The sequence below is a fragment of the Salvia hispanica genome, chromosome 5, assembly GCF_029641045.1.
Source record: "Salvia hispanica isolate PSC_SH4W2 chromosome 5, Shi_PSC_v1, whole genome shotgun sequence".
Lineage (NCBI taxonomy): Eukaryota > Viridiplantae > Streptophyta > Magnoliopsida > Lamiales > Lamiaceae > Salvia > Salvia hispanica.
Genome location: NC_142696.1, coordinates 18463785 through 18469808, shown reverse-complemented (window position 1 = coordinate 18469808; position 6024 = coordinate 18463785). Strand labels below are relative to the sequence as shown.

General features: G+C 37.0%; 1 pseudogene across 1 annotated transcript; it reads left to right on the top strand.

The window, feature by feature from the left end:
- LOC125188320 (wall-associated receptor kinase-like 1) lies at window positions 1-4497 on the top strand (annotated as a pseudogene). Its single transcript, XR_016130766.1, has 6 exons — window positions 1-577; window positions 1293-1661; window positions 1758-2258; window positions 2333-2686; window positions 2867-3043; window positions 3188-4497. The product of XR_016130766.1 is annotated as a wall-associated receptor kinase-like 1 (transcript).
- Window positions 4498-6024: the final 1527 nt, after the last annotated feature.

The window sequence follows — 6024 nt, the reverse complement described above, 5'->3', positions numbered from 1 at the left end:
ATGTCTCTGCAACTGTTTTCTCTCTTCTATCTCACATTAATACAACTGTTTCTTCAACATGTAGTAGTCTTGGCCGCTGTAGTTGCAAAACCCAGCTGCCAAGACCGGTGTGGGAATATATCCATTCCTTATCCATTTGGAGTCGGTTCGGAATGCTCTCTCGACCCATATTTCAACATCCACTGCGATGCTTCCTCCGGTCATCCAAAACCTTACTTGTCCATTATCAATAAAGAAGTGATCGAAATAAATCAAACTTATATTCGGGTCATTCACCCGACCCTGATTTCAGCGTGCTATGATTTGTCCGACGGTCAACAAGTCAACAGCACAGTTGCTTCAAACAAACATGGTGTGATGGTGAACTTGTCGGGAACTCCCTATACGTTGTCGGTACGGAATAGGCTGATGGCCATCGGGTGTGATGATGTGATGCTGGAATCAGACGGAAGCTTGGTGAGTGGCGGCGGTTGCTCGGCGTTTTGTGCAGACAAGAACGATACAGGCGGCGTCGGTTATTGCGCCTCTAATGGTTCTACGCTTGATAATGGTTGTTGTGAGGCCGAAATCTCCTATGGTATGTAGATAAATTATGTCGTTTTCTTCATTAATAAGTGTTTCATCACATTTAAAGGTTTGGATTCTTCAGAATTGGAACCGAAATCGCCGATTAACCTAGAATTGTGATTTCGGTACGAGCGGTTTGATTATGATTAAGAAAATACTCCGTATGTGAATTGAAACTGTCAGTTCGAGCAATTAACAGCCAGTTTGGTTCGGATGAATACTTCCTCCATTCCATGTTAATAAAAGTATTTTTCTATTTTATAAAGTTTCAATTTAATTGAGTTATATCTATTTTTAGTAAAACGTTATTCTCTTATTTACTTTATTCTTTCTTCATCTCTCATACTTTTTTTCATCATCCATTTAATTATACATTATTCTTAAACTTCGTGCCAAAAAGAAATGTCTCTATTAACAAGGAACGAAGAGAGTATAAAATACTAATGTTATTATAAAAATTAATTTTTATTTTCCGTAAAAAATACTAGTAATTTTTATAAATAAATTATTACTCCCTCCGTTTCTTAAAATTAGAATAAATGAACCTCATAATCCAATAACACTAATTCTACTTTTCTTTGTCTTTCTCTGTTACCTTATTCATTTGTTCTGTTCTCCTCTCTTAATTTTCCAATTCTGCATTAAAACTCGTGTCGTTTCTAAGATTACAATTTTTAGGACATGGATGGAGCAATATTCCCTAAGTTATGTTGGTCTATTGACAGGCAAAATCTTAGGAGCACAACTAATCGACTTGAGCAGAAAATTAGTTCGTAAGAAGCTTTTCCCCTGCAGCTTTGCCTTTCTCCAGGAGAGGATAGAATTGAACGAAACCAAATTTTCATATCCTCTGTATTATCTTGAAAACTCAACGGCCTTGCTTAACGACAATTGGGCATCCACAACAAGGCCCCCGGTGGTGCAGCTGGCCTGGGAGGTTGGAGCCGACAACTGCAGTCGAGCTAAGTTGAACTCCTCTACTTACGCATGTCGAGATGAGAAGAGTGTTTGTGTTGATCTCGATAACGGCGGCTACCTATGCAGTTGCGTCCAAGGATACGAGGGCAATCCTTACCTACTTCAAGGATGCCAAAGTTAGTAGTATTTCATTTTATGTTATCCCACGTCAGTTGTGAAAGCAACTGGTATAAAATTCATTAAATCACTAAGCTTGTTTGCTTCTTGGACAGCAATTTCCTTTTCAAGTTCAATTGCAAAATTTGGATGTCCTGATCAATGTGGGAAGTTAGCAATTCCATTTCCATTTGGAGTTGGCCGGAATTGCTACTTGTCGCCGTCTTTCGAAATCCGTTGCAATACCTCCACCAACCCTCCAACAGCCTACCTCGCCATTCTCGACAAGGAAATCTTCGCCATCAATTCGTCTACACTTTTAATCAAGTATCCAAACCTAGCTTGGAGTTGCTACAATCAAACTGGAATCACAGAGAAACAAATCATGATTATTGATTTGTCGAGAACTCAATATACATTATCAGAAGAGAACTGGATCGCTGCCATTGGCTGCGATCACATGGTTGTCGCGGTTATAGGAAAAGACAAACCAACTTCTACTCGCAGCACCTGCGCAACCATCTGCTCCAACGATCCATTCAGCACCGCAAGCTGTCCGTTTTCAGTAAGCACGTATTGGCCAGGGGATGGCTGTTGTAGGGCCCCCATTGCAAGGGGTAATGAATTAAACTGAACTGAATATGCATAGAAATTGATTGAGAGGAGCAAATGGTTATAAATGTATTTGCAGGAACCACTTACCTTGAAGCAGAGTTGAGGGACTTGAGTGGACGTCGGCCAACTACAAATTTCTCTTGCGGCTATGCCTTGGTCGAATACAATGAGGATGCTGGTGTTTCGTATCGCTTCTTGGATAACTCGACAGGAGCTGATGATCTCTTACTGTCATACGGGAAGCTGAAGAAGGTGGCGTTGGATTGGCGGATTGGTGATTTGAATTGCAAGCAAGCGCGATTGAATCTAACTGATTATGTGTGTCAGAATAACGCCGAATGCATTGATTTTCATGACACAGTTGGAGGCTATCTCTGCAATTGTTCCATTGGATACCGAGGCAATCCTTACCTTAGCCCAGGCTGCCAAGGTTGTTCAATTATCACATATCTATTCATCTATATTATAGCAGTACTATCAATTAGGTACCGTTTGGTAGGGTAGCTAACTTCTATAATTATTTTACTTAAAATAGCTTAAAATAAGTTTTCTTATTATGTTTTGTTTTATCTATCTTAACCCAGGTTGCTAATGTTTTATTTTCGAGCAGAAATTAATCAATGCGCCGATAATACAACAAACACATGCCTCGCAAATTCGATTTGCGTTAAAACCCCTGGTTCTTATAATTGCTCATGTCCCAAAGGGTATATTGGTGATGGGAGGAAAGATGGCGCAGGGTGTATTAAGCTTCCACCATCCAAGACCAAGATGATAAGTTTAATAGGTAACAGTATAATGTTCAATTCTGATATGGATATGTTCGTTCTCCGTAAATATCAGGTTTATCTGCTTATATAGGAATGATATTAGTAACTGATCTTATATTAATAATTTGCCTTTGATTTCTCATGAGAAGTTTTGCATATAGGTGTGGGTTCTGGATTGGGGTTTCTGCTTTTGCTTATAGCATGTTTTTGGTTGTTCAAAGCGTTGCAAAAGAGAAAGGAAAAAATGGTTAAAGAGAAATTCTTCAAACGAAATGGTGGCCTTCTTTTGCAACAACAAACGAATGAAGGTGTATTAGGAAAAACAAAAGTTTTCTCTGCAAAAGAGTTGGAGGTAGCTACAGATAACTTCAATGAAAATCGTATTCTTGGGCAAGGAGGCCAAGGCACGGTCTACAAAGGAATGTTATACAATGGCAAAATTGTGGCCATAAAGAAATCAAAGTTGGTCGAGGAGAATCAACTAGAACAGTTTATTAATGAAGTGGCGATATTATCACAAATCAATCACAGAAATGTCGTCAGATTGTTGGGGTGTTGTTTGGAGACTGAGGTTCCTTTGCTTGTCTATGAATTCATGCCAAATGGGACTCTTTTTGATCTTATTCACGATCCCAGTAATGAATTTCCATTTACATGGATCATGCGTTTGAAAATCGCGGCAGATATAGCGGGGGCGCTAGCATACTTACACTATGCATCTTCTGTGCCTATCTATCACAGAGACATCAAGTCTAGTAATATCCTTCTGGACGAGAAATATGTTGTCAAAGTATCGGATTTTGGAACTTCGAGATCAATTGCAACAGATCAGACTCACTTAACTACTTTAGTCAAAGGGACATTTGGATATTTAGATCCCGAGTATTTCCAATCGAGTCAGTTCACAGAAAAGAGTGATGTTTATAGTTTTGGAGTAGTTCTCGTCGAACTGCTCACAGGACAAAGGGCGATATCATTTGACAAAACGGATAATGATAGAAGCCTAGCAACACGATTTCTTACTTGCATGGAGGAGAACTGCCTAGACACAATTTTAGATCCTCTAATTTTGGAGCAGGGTATAAAGGAAGAGATGATTCTAGTTGCGAGTCTTGCGCAAAGAAGTTTGAATTTGAAGGGGAAAATGAGACCAACTATGAAAGAAGTGGCTAACGAATTGGAAAGTTTTAGGATGTCTCAAAATATTGTCAAAGATGAATTTGAAGAAGTGAAAGTTTTTGAAGGTAGACCTATGATGATTTCAGACACTGAATACTCTTGGGAAACTAGCTACAAAAGTCCCCCGGATCGTCTTCAGACATACATCCCTTAATGTTCACAACTGAGTGAAATTCTATGGTATTTAGTTTTAAAATTATAGTGTTTCAAGGGAGATCATTTAATAGTGCAGAGGTGAGTATTCAAACTTATTAAGATCTCAACTTCGTGTATCTGTTACTGATACTGTATTTCATTGAGCTGTTAATTGTTTATGAGTAAATGTTGGATGCAATTTACAACTTTAATTTAATTTACATATCTCTGATTATAAAAATGATGGAAACATATACTCCCTCCGTCCCGCTTTAGCAGTCCCATTGACTTTTCTACACTCGTTTTGTAAAAATGATAATAAATAGTTAAAGTAGAGAAATAATAAAGTAAAAAAAAGAATAATGTAGATAATACTCTTCTTTATATTATTCTCTTTTTTACTTTATTATTTCTCCACTTTAACTATTTATTATCATTTTTACAAAACGAGTGCAGAAAAGTCAATGAGACTGCTAAAGCGGGACGGAGGGAGTACTATATGTTTAGGTCTTGTACATATCAGATCACATTTCATTTACTTTTTAGATGATGTTGGTTCGAGTACGACTTAATTACCTTGGAACAAATAAAAAAGGAATACGACTCAACTACATTGGGACGGAGGGAGTACTATGATATTGTAACATCCTGGATTTTTGAACCCTAATTTTAGAGCCCTAAAATTTTATTGATGACGTGGGAGACGTGAATTAATTGATGAATGAATTTATTGCATGAGTTCTTATGACCGAGTTGTGTCTAGGGTTGCGTTGTAAGTTTGAAAAGTCAAACTTGTTGATTATATGATGTGGCATGTGATTAATTAAATTATGAGGTGAATTATTTGTTTAAGGGTGAGTGAGAATATTAGGGAAAATTTCCATAAATACTAGCCACATAATTTTGAGATTTTCGAACCCCTTGACTTTTTGGAGAAGGAATTCTATTTTTCCGAATTTAATTTAATTCTTGGGATATTTATCCAAATTAAATCCCAAACCCAAAAATTCTCTATTCTCTTGATGAGGAAAAATCGAACCCTATTGGCTCTAGGTGATTTTCGAAAATCACCTCTATTTGGGAAAGAAGAATTATTTTATTTTTAATTGATCCTTTATTTGATTTCCTTCGATACCTAAAATTTAAATATTCTACCAAATCTTTCCATACCTCAAAAGATCTTGCCATATCTTATTTTAGTTAATATTCAAAATCCATTCTTTATGAAGAACCCCCTTCTACACGCCTATTTTCCTATTTATTGGGAGGATTCTTATTTTTATTTTGCTCCGTAAAATATACAAAACAAAATCTTGGCTAATTAAAAGCCACAATTTTCGAAAAAACACCATGCTTGAACCCTAGATCTTATTTTTATTTCTTCTTCTCTACTCCACAATATTTGTTTTAATTAATTGTGGAGAATCAAATCTTCCCAAATATTCTATTTTATTTACCTAAAGATTCTATTTGAACTCTATAAATAAGAAGCCAAAAACCCTAAACCCTAGCATCAAATTTTCGCCCCCCCACCCCAAAGTACACGCCCCCTCCCATTTTTCCCTCTCTCTCAATTTTCTTCTACTACTCTCTAATATTTCGTCATCTTTTAGAGAAGAATTGAAGTTTAGTTCAAGAATCTTGAAGAACCAAGGCTAATACTTTGATTTCTACCATTCGTTTT